At 44.9% G+C, this 17,006-nt stretch overlaps 1 pseudogene; it reads right to left on the bottom strand.

Annotated features, from left to right (window-relative positions):
• Nucleotides 1–1,789: 1,789 nt before the first annotated feature.
• Nucleotides 1,790–8,159, bottom strand: LOC119340793 (annotated as a pseudogene).
• Between the last annotated feature and the right edge of the window lie 8,847 nt (nt 8,160–17,006).

Below are 17,006 nucleotides of genomic sequence, written 5' to 3'. Positions count from 1 at the left end.
AGCAAAAGTGGTATGATAATAAAGGTAACGGTAGCAAAAGTAAAGATAAATGTTTTTGGGTTTTTGTAGTAGTTGTAACAGTAGCAACGGAAAAGTAAATAAGCGAAGAACAATATATGAAAAGCTCGTAGGCAATGGATCAGTGATGGATAATTATGCCAGATGCGATTCCTCATGTAATAGCTATAACATAGGGTGATATAGAACTAGCTCCAATTCATCAATATAATGTAGGCATATATTCCGTAAATAGTCATACGTGCTTATGGAAAAGAACTTGCATGACAACTTTTGTCCTACCCTCCCGTTGCAGCGGGGTCCTTACGGAAACTAAGGGATATTAAGGCCTCCTTTGAATAGAGATATCCCTCCTTTGAATAGAGAACCAGAACAAAGCATTAGCACATAGTGAATACATGAACTCCTCAAACTACGGTCATCACCGAGAAGTATCCCGATTATTGTCACTTCGGGGTTGTCGGATCATAACACATAATAGGTGACTATAGACTTGCAAGATAGGATCAAGAACACACATATATTCATGAAAACATAATAGGTTCAGATCTGAAATCATGGCACTCGGGCCCTAGTGACAAGCATTAAGCATAGCAAAGTCATAGCAACATCAATCTCAGAACATAGTGGATACTAGGGATCAAACCCTAACAAAACTAACTTGATTACATGGTAAATCTCATCCAACCCATCACCGTCCAGCAAGCCTATGATGGAATTACTCATGCACGGCGGTGAGCATCATGAAATTGGTGATGGAGGATGGTTGATGATGATGACGGCGACGAATCCCCCTCTCTGGAGCCCCGAACAGACTCCAGATCAGCCCTCCCGAGAGAGATTAGGGCTTGGCGGCGGCTCCGTGTTGTAAAACGCGATGAAACTTTCTCCTTGATTTTTTTCTCCCCGAGACAGAATATATGGAGTTGGAGTTGAGGTCGGAGGAGGTCCAGGGGGCCCACGAGATAGGGGGCCACGCCCTAGGGGGGCGCCCCCTATCTCGTGGACAGGTCGTGGGCCCCCTGGCACTAATTCTTTCGCCAAAAATTCTTATTAATTCCAAAAAGTGCCTCCGTGGATTTCCAGGACATTCCGAGAACTTTTCTTTTCTACACATAAAACAACATCATGGCAGTTCTGCTGAAAACAGCGTCAGTCCGGGTTAGTTTCATTCAAATCATGCAAGTTAGAGTCCAAAACAAGGGCAAAAGTGTTTGGAAAAGTAGATACGTTGGAGACGTATCATATTACTCTTATTTTTTCTAGGTCAAAACCACTTATATACCAGAAGATGGGCACTGGAGGTGGGCCGAGGAGGCCACAACCCAACATGGCGCGCCAGGGAGGCCTGGCGCGCCCAGGTGGGTTGTGCCCACCTCGTGGTTCCCCTCTGGTACTTACTAGATCGGAATCGCGCCTTGGCGCGAGGGTGCCGGTCCAACGTTTTTGAGAAGCAGGTGATGCTAAGTCAATAGTAATCCAGATGTAGCATATGCATTCACATAAGATAAGTCAGTAGTAATCCACGTTTAGCATATGCATGATAACGATGCAGTGAAGAAAAAACATTCAACTGTTATTGGAGCGAGACATAGTGGTGCTCAATATCGGCATGAGTCTATAAGGCAAAATTAATTTCAATGCGTTCATAAGACCACTCGACAGAAAGTTCGAAACCAATAGCGCACCCACTCAATAGGAAGTGCGGCTTGACGCACCCAACTTGACCCTGTCATATCCAGTCCACCAAAACAATAACACAGATGGGTAAAACACTATTAATAACGACTATAACCACAATGAGTCTTCCATTGCAGGTATGTACTTACACCACAACGAGCTTTACATTGCAATATATACACTTACACATTGGCTGATAACACGTTTTAGGGTGGACAGGTAAGGCGAGACTCGATACAACTTACCAACCACTATCATTATCACTTATAGTCTCAAAAGTGGTACGTTGAGCAATAAAAATGAACAACTCCTGTTACAAAAAGATAGTAACTCTTTAGTAGGGTAAAGGGCAAGCTTTGCTAAAGTCACTTCGTCTGGGTCAATCGCAAGGATCCGATGCTCATAGCAAATAAAACAGCATGTGACAATGATATTGTGGAGTTGTTTCATGGGGAGCAAGTCCTTGATGCTTCTTCCTGTAGTTTGTCAAGTATTTCAGGATGCTGCAGTTCCAATTCCTTATTTCAAACTACAAAACATAACCACAATGAAAAAATGATTAGCAAATTGGTTCAAGAATATCGAACAAAAATACCCACTTTCACTTTAGCTTATCTTCGATATCTTGTTTTTTGTTTACCTATGATTTCTTTTGCAAGTCAGTCATATAAGAACAAAGATAAATCACAGATGACATATACGACAAAATATTATAGAAATGTACAAATAGTAACTGATTGAAAGAGAAAGCTACTTAAAACGCTTAATTAGACTGAGCACATACATAACTGGAAGGGAAATGAATTTGCCTTAGACAATGGAATTTCATTATAAGATGAAACAACACAAAATAACTATCTGGCTAACGATAATTGTTTCACTCATTTACCTGTTGAAATATCCCTAGTTGGATTGTCTTGGATCTTCCTAGGTTCTACCATTCAGAAAAGTGCAACATGGACGGCCAGAAAACCACAGTTGCACCCACACGTCGGTTGTAGTTCCTACAACGCACGTACTTTGCATCAGACAAACAAATCTTGCTAAGAATCGCACTGAACATAGCCCTTGGCCTGACCGTGATAGCAGTCATCTCCTTCAAAAGGCAAATGAAGTTAACAAAATGCAAAGGCACACCCACATGCTTGTAGTTGTAGGAGTAATTCAGAGAGGAAGCAGTGCATGTTTTAATCAAATCGCAATGGCAGTGGTATAAAATTGTATTGCTTACACAAACCAGTTCTAAGATGGGCAAAGATATATGTGTATTTCCTCCGTTCACAAATAGATATTTCAGTATGGGCTATGTATGGACTGAAATGAGTGAACAAACCAGAATACATAGTCCATATTGGTTTGTTATCCATTCGTAGTCCAACAACTTACATTAGCTCTGTCAGACAACCCATCTTCCATCAAATAATACAAAGAATATTCTAAAAAAACACCGGTTTCTAGCTAGCACCAATCACTGGATCTAATAGAATAGAGGGAGGGACAGAAATTTGTGCATGATTTTAAAAGGCACCAAAGAAACCGCACCATGTGGTGGATGATTCAGTGGGGAACTTGAACCGGAAGAATCCAAGGAAGCTAGCATCACGGGTTTGATCGGTGGCTGGTGAAGGAGGGGGTTGATGCAGTGCGAGGCAGAAATGGCGGTGGCGTAAGAGGCCATGGACGACATATTCGACGTTGCGGCCTGGTCTAAGGCGTCACGGCCAAGTCCATGACATACAAAACCTTCTATTTGGTCATCAAAAACCAATACTAGTGCTTTGAGACATCAGCGCCCTACAAAATATACAGAGGGTGTAAAATGAATGGGATATGTACTGCAAAATAATAACTGAATGATTATCGGCATAAGAAAAAAATCAATTTCCTTTGGATGTTCATTTTATTCATATGACAAGTATGGGTTTAATCAGCAGTACGCAGAAACTTGTGTGAATTAAAATACCAACTTCACTATGGGAAGTATAGTTTCTCCGTATGTCATTGTGTCAAGATAAAGCATGTTATTTCACACCCACTTAGAATCATAAGTTCCAGTGAACTTTCCATGCAGCAATAGAAAATAAGAAGTCCTTTCATCTTTACATTTGACCGAACATGCAAGTGGTTGAGCCCAGCCCTTGCATGATGTGAAACTGTCGATTGTAGAACTGAAGCGCTACTAAAAGTAATTACATCTGGAAACAAGAAGTAGAATTGGCAAGATACTAAGAAGCACAACACAAACTGATCAGTGGTATAATCGTTACAAAGTGAGAAGCAAAAATGACATTATTGGAACAAAAAGAGACGCAATAATCTTAATGAAATAACCACATAGTAAACCGAATACAATGTTCTACAGGCTTCAGCCGTCTTGTATTTTGTTTGTTCCACGAAAGAATCAAATCATTAAATTGTTAAAAGTCAAATGAAAGTAAAGCACCAAGTCAGCTAGGAACATATGTGTTTTAAAAGTATATATGAGAGAAAATGTCATCCTTTATTATCTAGCTAGCTATATTTCTAACAAAATGACAAAGACCAATATACCAGGTGAAAAAGGAAGCACAATTTTCAGTGACTCATTGATCAAAGTTTTATATGCATGCTTTACTTTTTTCTGTAAAGAAATAGGAACATGGTGTCTCTAATGTACCCTTCATTTTAGTTATATCAAATGCAAAACAATACAACTGACTGTAAAAGAAAAAAGGATCTTCCAAGACAAATAATCAGAAATAACAGAAAACTAAGATATGTGACCTACTTACATGTTGCGGTAATTACCTGTTGCATTGATGGTCTGAGGTCAAGACCCCTGGATCAGAGTCCTCTGGACACCTGATTTCTCAGAATTATTCTTGTCACTATTCAATAGTATGAACCTGGCATAAATAGTCTGTGAGATACACAACATAGAAGTAACTTTGTGAGTTGGCAGGTAACATGAACCTGGCATAAATGATAACTACTTGTTTATTCTTGCATATCAGACCAAGGTAAAGTAATAATATGGTTTTCACTAATTATTTATTCCCGAATATCAGACTATAATACTTGGTATGGAACCATTAACCATTCATGCAACGAATACATTAATTGCAAAATCAAACATTTGCCTTTCTAACATGGTGACCAGATTACCTATACTACAATCAAAAGTATGATATACTGCGATAGATATGCATACACCTCAATGTCTTATCACACAATTATACATAAAATTAACTAGTGAAATGAGGCTAGGACCTAGCGGCTGTAGCAAGGGATTCAATCGAACAGACGTTGGGGCTAAACACTGGTCATTGGGGTTGGTGAATGGAACAGGCGGGTGATTCCAACCATTAACAAAGCTACTCCAATCTTCTTAATCACGACAACATATAAAGGCAGGAGGCTCACCTTGTTGTTGTAGGTTGGCGATGAGGCAGTAGCTGCAAGATCAGAGAGGCCGTTAGTTGGGGAGAGGAGGAGGCCGAAGCGAGCTCGTTCCGGTCGGTGGCAACGGGATTTATCTGGAAGGCAGCTCCTGGGCGCCTTGCACGGCGTATCAAAGGCTGCTCACCTCGGGCCATCCGGGCCATCCTAGGAAGAGCGAAACTGCGCTGGCATTAGTATTCGTACCTTTGCTTGTTCAGAACTTTGGATCAAAATATAATTGCACCTGTCACCACAATATAACATGAATACACATGTGCATTTGTGTGTCTCATATATTTGTTAAGAGCAGAACTTGTCACAGACACGCGCGCGCGCACACACGCACACACACACACACATTGGAAATAATGGTATTTAATTTGGTGGCACTGAAAATCAAGGAAAATAGCGCTACTAACAGAGGCTATAAAATCATTCCAATGAAAATCAAAAAGCTGGGGCAGTCATCAAATTATCATGGCATTGGCATCTCACAGTCATCTCAGCTTTCAATCCATAAGAAAATCGAGATTGAGAGATAGACGGACATGTACGTCATCGCCAGTCACTTCAACGAGTTCTACATGGAAGTTGTCTGTCTCTTCGGTGTGGCGGAGGTTGTGCCTCTCTTGCTGAGCACCAATTGGCATAATAAGGTTCATGATGTTTGAACAAGTAATACAGGTAGATTTTGCATAATATGGCAGCGCACCATATCTCACAATTAGAATACATTATAATATTGAAAACAGAAAATGAAGTGACCAATTAGACTACTCCAATTTAGGTGACCACATTCTATAGTTTAAATTCAAAAGTTAGGCTTCTCCCTAAAGCATACACTCAAATAGGGGGCATTTAAAAAGAATCTGGATGAAACGTATACAAAATTGCATAGTTTTTTTCTGAAACGCATAAAGGTTATGTAGAATATCAAGTGATCTAACCTTGATTTATAAACAATGCAAGAAAAGCCTCTTTTACTTAGACCATACATAACAACGAGAGATGGGATGGTGACCGTGTAAAATAAATTACCGGCAGTGGAGATCAGCGACAATCGTGACTCGTCACCATAAAAGCCATAAGCCCTCCCACACTCATCATACATAAATATACAAGAACATAAGAAAATATATTTTTTAGGAAAAATGTTCAAAAATACACATTTTTTGCTTGTGATGATATACATGCAGCAGTTAATGTATTATCCATAAAACAAAGAATGTATGCCTCATATTAATCATCCTTTCACACATAACTTAACATGCAACAAAAGGATTTAATCTATAGTTCAAGATCAAAATGAATGAGTCATTTACAGTAAGGCAATTATTGATTATAATGGAGTGTGAAGACATCATATATTTACTTGATGGAAATTGCAGTCAAGAACAGCATAGAATGAGTCGAGTACCTTCTGGTTTGCCCAATTTGCTTGTGGTCATCAAAGGTGTTCTCGAGATCAAACAACCAAGTATGAACTCCCAAACTTCTGACCAAATAGCAGGGTGTACACCTTAAACCACAGAGAATAGAGAGCCGGCCCGTGTTAGAGATTATATGAGAGGTAGGCAAAAAAGTAATGGTCTTAAAATAAAATGAGGGATGTCTCAGATATCTTTACCCTTGTCAGAATCCAGTTTAGAACATAGGGAATATTTAGGGAGCCTTGTTACAGAAATATAGCATGCCATTTTCAATCACCCAATGTTTTTGAAGCTGAAACTGAACCGATTGGCACTATTGATTTATCACACTTCTCAGAGATCAGAATCCTTCCCATGGCGCCTCATTCCGACTGTACGCATACCCATGCCAAATTAATCACATTTGTAGAACGGTGCTCCAATGATGTAATCTGAGAATTTGTACAAGACAAAATTTTCTGAATACAAGCAAGTGTAAGTCGGATGAAAGTTTACACATAATTCAGTACAAGGGTCTATGTTGGGCGAGCAGGAGTCACAGCAGCGTGCAGCTTAGCCGCGTACAGCACGGCGGCTAATCTGATTGAATGTGAACTGATATACATAATTTGTCTGAATGCTACATTGATGTACAGAATTTTGTGATGTAATCTGACTAAGTGTGAACTGATATAGTCCGTCTATGTAATATGTCCATGTATGTTGCTGTCAAATGTTATCACTGACGATCCATATGAACTTTGGGTACTGTTTACTTAACTCATGGAGTGAATCAGTTCATTTTGCCAATAATTTTTGACAAGAACTCTTATGGACAGAAGTTCATCTTGCCAATAATTTGAAGCGACGAAATGGGAGGTGGGGAGGAAGAGGGGAGGGCCGTACCATTTCGGGCCTGAGGAAGACGGTCCTGCCGAGCACGATGAAGGATCCGGACTCATCGAGCGCGCGCGCAACGGAGGGCCCGTCGTCCGCGCCCACGGTGTCGCGGCAGAGGCGCAGGAACTCGGCGTAGGGCACGGTGCCCTCGTGGGACGCCCGCACCCCCGCGCGCGCCGCCTCCATCTGCGTGGCGTGCAGCACCTTCCGCGCCTCCTCCACCGTGAGGCTGCCCACCACCGCGGCGGCCTCCCTCTCCCTCGTCGGCTGGGTCTAGGGGCGGGCAGGGGCGGGCGGCACGAGGCCGTCGAGGTTGATGCGCGGGAAGGAGACGCCGAGGTGGTCGCGGATCCGGTCGGCCAGGGGCATGAATCCCACGTCCGGGGGCATCGCAGGGCGGAAGGCGGGGCGCTCCTGCATGAAGCGGCGGGGCATCCCGTAGGCCTGCTGCCGCGCTGCCGACGCCGCGAAGCGCTGCGCCACGGCCCTCCTAAGCGCGGCCGCCATTGCTATGATGTGCATGGGTGGCGCTGCTGGCTCTGAACCCGAGGAGCGGGCGGGGGGAGAAGAGGAGGGAAGTGGCGATGCGGACGGGGCAGGGAGGTGATCTAGGGTTTGGAAGGAGAGAGAGAGAGAGGGAGGCGCGGGTGGGGAGGAGGCCGGGCGGCGGCGGGGAGAAGACGTGGTGCGGGGTCGCGGGGAGGAGAGGAGGCAGGCGGCGACGCGCGAGAAAGGGAGCGAGGCGGCTAGGGTTTCACCACGGGCGTGGCTGCCTTTTATACCCATGCGAGTGAAATGACGAAAATGCCCCCGGCGGGGCAGGCTATTTACGCGCAGTGGCACGGTCAAGGTGAAACTGTTCATTGCAACAGTAAATTTTTTTATCCGACAGACGAGGTCATTCCAGGGCTCGATCCGACGGCTCCGATCGCATCAAGCAACCAGATCCAACGGCCAGGAAGCCCAAATCGCTGAGGAAGCGGGAGGATGCCCTGCATTCTTATTTCTCGATTGGCTCCAATATTTCTTATATATTCCATAAAAAATCTCCGTGAAGTTTCAGCCCATTTGGAGTTGTGCAGAATAGGTGGCCTAACGTAGCTTTTTCAGGTCCAGATTTCCAGCTGGCAGAATTCTCCCTCTTGGTGTGTACCTTGCAAATTATGAGAGAAAAGGCATTAGAATTACTCCAAAAATCATTATTATGGATAAAAACATTATAAATAACAGTAAAAAACATGATGCAAAATGGACGTATCAAGGCACCCAACGGGCGTCCCGGTACACCGTGCCACGTACCTGTCGCATCACAACCCACCCCGCGGGTCAGCGCTGCGCACGGCCTCCAGTATACTACAAACACCATAAACTACTTGCAACTCCTGGACAGAGGACAAGGGCAGTTAATAAGCCGAGAGGGTCAATTAAGGATCCCAATGTGTGGTAGTAGCTGATCTTAAATCACACATACATCTTAGTTCTTAGGGACGATTCCAATGAAACAACCCACCATGTACTCCTACATGGCCTCTCATTGATACCTTTACCAAAACATGTTCAACACTTCACTCTCATCACCGACACAACCATTTCACTCCAGTGCATCACCCAGATGAATCAGACCTGACACGACTCTAAGCATATCAAGCATAGCATGGTAGGAAACACAAACATGGCTCAAACAACTCCTACACATGATAGTGGGTTTCATCTAGTTACTGTGGCAAAGACAGGTCATGCAGAGGAAATGGGTTCAACTACCGCAACACATAGCAGTTTGAAACATTGTTGTCTTAATGCATTAAAATGAGAGAAGGAGCGAGAAGATGGGATTGTATCGATATGATCAAATGGGGGGGAGGTTGCTTGCCTGCCAGAGTGGTCGAGGGATACTGTCCTTCAGCTGGATACTCGCAAATATCCTTAGGAGCAGAACCTACCACGAAGAACATACCGGTAACACAATCAATACATGGCGATGTGCAACAATATGATGCATGCATATGACATGGAAAAATGAGTGTGTTGGGCTAATGCAACTACAAACAGAGGGGTTTGAGTTATTTTGAACCAAAGGTTCAACTTTAAACTCAAATTATGAATTCAAATAGTGCATTATCATGTTTTGATCTAAACAGCAAGGTTAAGTTGTTTAATCATGCATGAAACCAGTACAGATGGATAGATTGGCTTTTTCTGATCATTTTTCATATATAAAACCTTTCATTCTGAGTTATAGATTAATTTCTATGATTTTTGAAGTTTAACCCTTTTTCTGGATTTTATAAATAATTAGAATTAAACTAATTCCAGAAAAGGATTTACCACGTCAGCATGACGTCAGCGAGTCAACGGGGCGGTCCAGGTCACACTGACCAGTGGGTCCCGCATGTCAGTGACTAACTAAACTAATCTAACTTAATTAACACTAACCTAGGTTAGTTAGCAGGGCAGGTCCCACCTGTCATTGACCTAGTGGAGGTCAAACCCATGGTCAACCGGGGCTAACACGCCGACGTTTAGCCGTCAGCAGCGGCAGATGCGGCGAAGGGACTCGGGCTCGCTGCTCCGGCGACCAAATGGACGGCGAAGAGCGGCTACGGGGAGCTGGGGCTCACCCGCGCCCGTTGCAACAAGCAGGAGCAGCTAGGGCAGTCGAGGCTCCCCGGAAACGAGCTCGAGGCGGTGGTCGGCGTTCGGGTGTGAGTGGCGCGGCGTCTACGACATGCGAGAGTGAGAGCGGAGAGGGGACTAGGGGCAGTGGCTCACGGCGAGTCGGGCGAGATGGACGTCGAGCTCAGGGGAGGTCAGAGACGAGCAGGACGTCAAAGGGGATCTCCGACGGACGACCGGTGAGGCGAGGTCGGGGAAGCGTCTCCGGGGCGTGCGAGCACTGGGGGCTCAGCTGGCTCGTTGCGGTGGACGGCGGGGGAGCTCGTGGGTGCGTCAAGGCGATGAGGGGCTTCACGGTGTCGCGGGCGCGGCTGCATCGGCCATGGCTTCCAGGGAGCAAGGGAGAGAGCAGAGGAGAGTGAGGTGTCGGGGAGACCGGGGTGGCACTGAGGAGGCATTTCGAGGCATTGTCGCACTGTCCAGGCGACACAGGCAAGTAGGGATTTGCGTGGCGAGCTCGGGCGCGCGTGCGATGTCCCCCTCTGCCTACTGGCAGAGGTAGGGGGTAACTGGCACCAAGCCAGGTGGGCCGGCCCAGTCCAGGTAAGTAGGTCTGGGTCCTCTCTCTCTCTCTCTTCTGTTTTCTATTTTTCTATTTTCTCCTGTTTGTTTTGATTTAGTAGAAATACTAAACCAGTTTATTAAATGCTGAAAATATACATGGGCACTTCTAAAATTAATTCCAACAGCCTGAAAATACTTTCAAGATTATTTGGACATTTTAAAAATCTTTTATAGGATTTTAAATGTCCAAATTCAAATACTTATGATTAACTCAAGAATCCAGAGTGTCCTAGAAAAGTGTGCACCATTTTTGGCAGAGGTTCTGGACCAATTCAAAAATGATGGACATTTATGAAGGGCATTTCAGGTTCATTGAAAATTATTTTAGTAAACCCTAGTTGGTTTAAGTGGTGCTGGGGTTTATGCCATCCCCATTTCAAGTTTCTGAAAAAAAAATTAAACATGATGCATCACTCTAATGCAAGCACTAACTAGGGTTGTGACAACTCACCCCCACTCGGAAAAATCTCGTCCCGAGATTCAGGGTCCGTCGGGAAGAAAGTGGGGTACTCAAGTCGAAGACAATCCTCCCTTTCCCAAGTAGCTTCTTTCTCGGAATGGTGTGACCATTGAACCTTGAGAAACTTGATGTTGTGGCCTCGAGTGGTACACTCGGCTTGGTCAAGGATACGAACGGGATATTCCCAATATGTGAGATTATCTTGGAGATCAAGCATTTCATCGTCTACTCCACGGATGGGATCCGAGAAGCAAAGCCTGAGTTGAGAAACATGGAAGACATCATAAAATCTGGAGAGATGCGAAGGTAGTTCCAATTGGTAGGCAACTTCTCCTTGTTTGGAAAGAATGCGAAAGGGACCAATGTAGCGAGGAGCCAATTTACGCTTGATACTGAATCGATGGGTTCCCTTTAGAGGAGTAACCCAAAGGTAAGCGTTCTCGCCGATTTCGTAAGTCATGGCCTTATGTTTGCGATCATATTGGCTCTTTTGATAGGATTGGGCTGTTTTCAACTTTTCACGAACAATGCAAACTTGCTCTTCTGCTTCCTGGATCATATCTGGGCCAAAGAATTGTCTTTCCCCGTTTTTTGACCAGTTAAGAGGCGTTCGACACATTCGTCCATAGAGAACTTCAAAAGGAGCTTTGCCCAAGCTAGATTGATAGCTGTTGTTATAAGCAAACTCGGCAAATGGAAGGCATTTCTCCCAGTCCATTCCGAATGAGATAACAGAAGCTTGGAGCATATCTTCCAGAATTTGATTGACGCGTTCTACTTGACCACTTGATTGAGGGTGGAAGGCGGTGCTGAAGGAGAGACGAATCCCCAAAGCATTTTGGAAACTTTCCCAAAATCGAGAGGTGAAGAGACTCCCAAGGTCTGAGTTAATCTCTAATGGAACACCATGAAGAGATACTATTCGGGAGATATACAAATTTGCTAGCTGGCTAGCGGTTATACTCTCTCGAACAGGCAGGAAATGGGCTACTTTGGAAAGACGGTCGATGACAACAAAGTTAGCATTATTCCCTCTCTTGGTCCTGGGAAACCCGGTGATGAAATCCATACCAATTTTATCCCATTACCATTCAGGAATAGCTAAAGGTTGAAGGGTGCTAGCAGGCCGTTGATGCTCTTCTTTAACGCCACGACAGACGTCGCAACTACCAATGTATTGAGCAATTTCTCTCTTCATCCTAGTCCACTAAAACCTTTGGCATAGGTCTTGATACATTTTAGTACTACCGGGATGAATCGTGAGAGGAGCTTCATGAGCTTCCTTAAGGATCAACTATCATAGTTGTTGTTTCTTGGGAACCACCAAGCGGTTCTCAAAGAAGACAACACCTCGATCATCCATGGAAAAACACTTAGCAGCTCCACTATCAATGTTCTCCTTGATCCAAGATATACCCCTATCATACTGCTGGGCAGTTATGATTTGATCCGTAAGGATAGGTTTTTCCACCAAGGTAGAAAGGAATCCTCGAGGAACAATGTGAAGATTAAGCTTACGAAATTCCTTGTGGAGAAGTGGTTGACCTTGTTGTAACAAAAGGTAGCTTTCGGGGGAGTCGTGAGACATGCTGCGAGACATGGTTGACCAAGATGGGATTTGCCCTCCTACATGGACAGATATTCTCTGGGCCATCTCGAGTGATCAAATTCAGAATGCATGGCCATGTGACTTGGGTTCAGTGTTAACCCAATTCGGGAATCTGTATCATGGTTTCGAGAAGATAGGTTGAGCTACCACAAGGGTGACAAGTACTCGCCTTGAGCTCGACAACATATATCGTGAGGCAAAAGGAATGTTGCATATAATATGACACATTGTCGAGCTTCATCAAACAACTTTCAGCACACATGGGAGTTGGCACGTTTTGCTAGGAGCCGCTGCCAAATATCGACTTTGGTCGTGTCCATGTGCACGTGAACCTACAGGGTCGCATACTTAAGGGGCTGCAACCCATTCAGATTGGATGCGAGTGGAAAATGGATGTACACTCCTAGTGTGATCAAGCGTTGAGCAAACTTCGAAGGTTTATATAAAGGGGAGTCGGCGCACCACTTAGGATTGATCTTTTTCCACCTTGGACAGCCACTGTTGTAACTCCCCACGCCCATGTTGTGCGACCGGACCTAGCAGTCCACCGCTCAATGCTGCACCCCGCACGTGTGGATACTTTGGAGGCATCGCACTTGCGGTGCTTGAATGAACCATTTGAGGGTTCCGTGTGGTAACATTCACGGGAGATCACCATTCATTGTTCGTGGGAGATCGGCGACGTGAGGAGAAGACGCCCCAGGAGATTGACTACATGCATCACCAACTCTATTTCCGCTACGGTGACTGCGCGTCTAGTGGTAAACCTGATCCCGTGATCTATTTTCAACAACATGATCTTGGGTGTGTGGTAGATGATTTTTATTTGGCACTAGCGTAGCTTAACACATGTGCCAACAATCATAGGGATCAATATGGACATCCACAGCTCCGCTATTGGTCATTGAAAGAAGGGGTTTCGTTCATGTCTATGTTTTACCGAACCTACGGGGTCACAAGCTGAGTGTTGGTAGGACGAGGATTTATTTGTGGAATTGTCTCATTAACATCCGGAATAGTTTCGGGAGGAATCAGAAGCGTTTCGGGGTCACCGAAAGGGTTTCAGAGTTTATCGGGCAATACCGGCTATTCACGATAAATAATATATAGGTGGAAAATGTTTTCGGTGATGTAAAATTAATAATAAAAGGCTCTAGTAATTGTTAGGAGGCTTTTATATTTAATTAAATATCAATGGGCCTTAAAAGGCCAAGTGGTGGAAGGAAACTTGGGCCATAAAGGCCCAAGTGGAGGTCGCACCACCCCTTTCCTATAGGGAGGCCTAATTGGAGTCGAGGGGGATCTTCCTCCCCCCCCCCCTTGGCCGGCGCCCCAAGGAGGGGATTTCCATCCTTGGTGGTAGCCCCTCTCTCCCTCTCTTACCTATATATACTTGAGGTATTGGCCCTTTTGAACATAGAAGTTCTGGAGCCTCATCTAGTTCCTCTAGTTCTAGTTCTAGTTGATCCTGGTTGATCAATTAGAGCTTGACCTAGATCCTCTAATCCTCATAATTAGAAGCCCAGTGTGGTTCTAATCTGCTATCTCTAATTCTCCAGCGGCGGTTAGCTCTGGACGGGGAAGCGCTGTCGGATCATGAAGACCATACGCTTGCAACCAAGTACAGAGGCCGTGCTTTCAGTCTTTTGTTCGAGGGATCGTTCATGGGTGGTTCACAAGATCGTTCATCTACAATAAGAGGGACTCCAAGTACAATCTACACCGACTCATCTACTTCCGCTGCACTCCGGAGTCGGTAACGATCGTTGATCCAAACCTTATATGCATCTTCGTATTGTTCTTGGGTGATCGTCGGGTGATTTTTTTTGTTTTCTACTATGTTACCCAACACTCGAGAGGCCCTCAGGGGTAGGACATGGATCCTCAAACTTGCCCATGGAGAAGTGCATAATCTTCTAACGGAATCCATCGCCATGCATAGGAAAATCCTTACAACAGTTGTGGTCATAAATGAGAATGTCCAGGACAACATCCGATGGAATTTTGAGGAATCAGGCACGTACTCCATGATATCAGCCTACACCATGTAGTTCCCGGGCCGCAAGTGCTCATAATTCGACCAGGTCAATTGGAATACTTGGGCTCCTGGGATGATAAAGATGTTTTCCTAGCTTCTCCTTCAAAATTGGCTATGGTGCAACGACAGATTGCAACGGAGAGGGTTGACCAACAACTACTTCTGCCAGATGTGCGTCCACAACATAGAAACCTCCCAGCACCTTTTCTGGACCCTCCCTCTCACAAGGAAGGTGTGACGAAAGCTGGGACAATGGAGGGGTTCCTGACTCTCGCACCCATGGAGGCACAGCAGCACCGACATTCTTCAGCGATTGTGCATGACATTATCGACAGGGCGGAGCCAAGACACGGGAGGGGGAAAGAGCTTGTTGTTGCTGGCTTGCTAGGAAATATGGCAAGAGCACAATAGTTGCAACTTCAATGGGAAACTGCCCTCCTCACTTGACATCATCAAAGCCATATCAAACATGATCGAACAATGGTGCTTAGCAGGAGCACAATGTTTGGACAGCCCCTTCGTACTAGGCAATTTTGTGGTCGGGCATGTTGTCCAAACTGGTCTAAACAATTTTTAGTTCATCTTCTCTGTTTTTCTGATCCTAGGATCCTCCCCCACCTTGTTATTTTCTGTTGCTTTCTGCACATGATAATGAATAGGCCAGCAAGTTGCTGGATCTTTGAAAAAAATAGTTCAATAGTACAAGGACCCACTCAAATTTTATGGGTAAACAACAACTAATACTTTGAGAACACAATTTGTGTAACTAGTGTAAGTAACAAGATGTGTATCCAACATTTTGAAGAAAATAGTACCCCCTAATGTGTTGGTATACGATAAGGACACTAGAAAATAAAAATATGGACACTTGTTTGAATAATAAAAATAGGTGATATGTCCTTCACACGGACTAATATCACATACCTACTAGTCTGCATCCCCTATTGCCCACAGTGTGATACAACCTTTTTTGCGGGTACCGCGCGATACAACCTTGATGCACCATTGTACTTCTCCTACCACGAAAGGTAATACTCATGTACCTGCTTTTCTCCACCGCCTTGAATAATGGCATGATGCTATGATTTGATCTGAGATGACGCGAATGTATCAAATCACAACAAATTTTTCATTGGGGTTAATTCTTTCATGTTAAGTTTCCTCCATATGGGTGCATGTTGTCTCAACCATCTCAATTTGTTTTTTAATGGCAGTTATCCTGCATTCATTAAGAAGAAAAGAATTGCTCAGTTAATTAGGGTAAACCGAGCGAAAACTAGATTGCCCAGTTAATCATGGAGAACCGGGCAAAAATCATCACAACCGTTTGGAGGCACACATAAAAAACCTCTCACACACACACCACTCCAAAGAGGGCCTTAGCGAGACAGCACATAGGCATCATCGTCATCACTCCTTCCCTAGAGACGTCATCGCCATCCCTACACTCTGAGCATACGACTCCAACTTCGCATAGGCGTTCGTCGACTCAACCCACATTGTAGCAGATGCGCGAAGCTGCATGAAGATTTGTGCCAAAACTCAGCCACCTACGGCCAGACAATGCAACTCCGACTCTGACCGAGAACTCTGAAGAACAAAACCAGGCACGGTTGGTGCCATGAAAGATCACCGGACAGGCCACCCGCAGCCAGTCATCGTATACCACAAGGCCTCGCCGCCGTATCTTCGACTACACAGCAACAAACAAACCTAGGCAATACCATGGACACTCCAGAGAATAGCGGACTACCGCAACCATTGTCGCGTCGCTGACATCGGTCCCACCATCATCGTTGCCATAGAAGTTAGGACGCCACAACCTTTGCAAATCATCGGTCCAGCTTGCCCAAGCCGAGCTCCGAGATGAAGCCCCCAAGAGGGAAACGACACACCAAAGTGCTGCCATCGTCCTATCACAAGATCAAGGGTTTCCCCTGGAGAGGCCGCGAAGGCCGGATCCGGGCGGGAGAGGTGCGGTAGCAAAGCAGGGATGCCTCCAGGAAGGTCAATGATAGCCACAACCGCCACTATCGTTGATCACGGCACAAGGTCGAGACAGGGTCTTCACCCAAGCTCCCACACCACCTCGGTCACACATCATCCCTCGTCGACTTTGGCAAGCCTACCAAACTACCACCACCATCGAAATTTCCAGTCGACAAAGAGGCACCGAGACCGTCGCAGCCAACCGCACTCAGTTTGTTACATAGGTAATAATCTCAATTACAATCC

The sequence above is a fragment of the Triticum dicoccoides genome, chromosome 1B (genome assembly GCF_002162155.2).
Source record: "Triticum dicoccoides isolate Atlit2015 ecotype Zavitan chromosome 1B, WEW_v2.0, whole genome shotgun sequence".
Classification (NCBI taxonomy): Eukaryota; Viridiplantae; Streptophyta; class Magnoliopsida; order Poales; family Poaceae; genus Triticum; species Triticum dicoccoides.
Note: the sequence above shows the minus strand (reverse complement) of the source record. Positions and strands in the feature narration are given on the sequence as shown.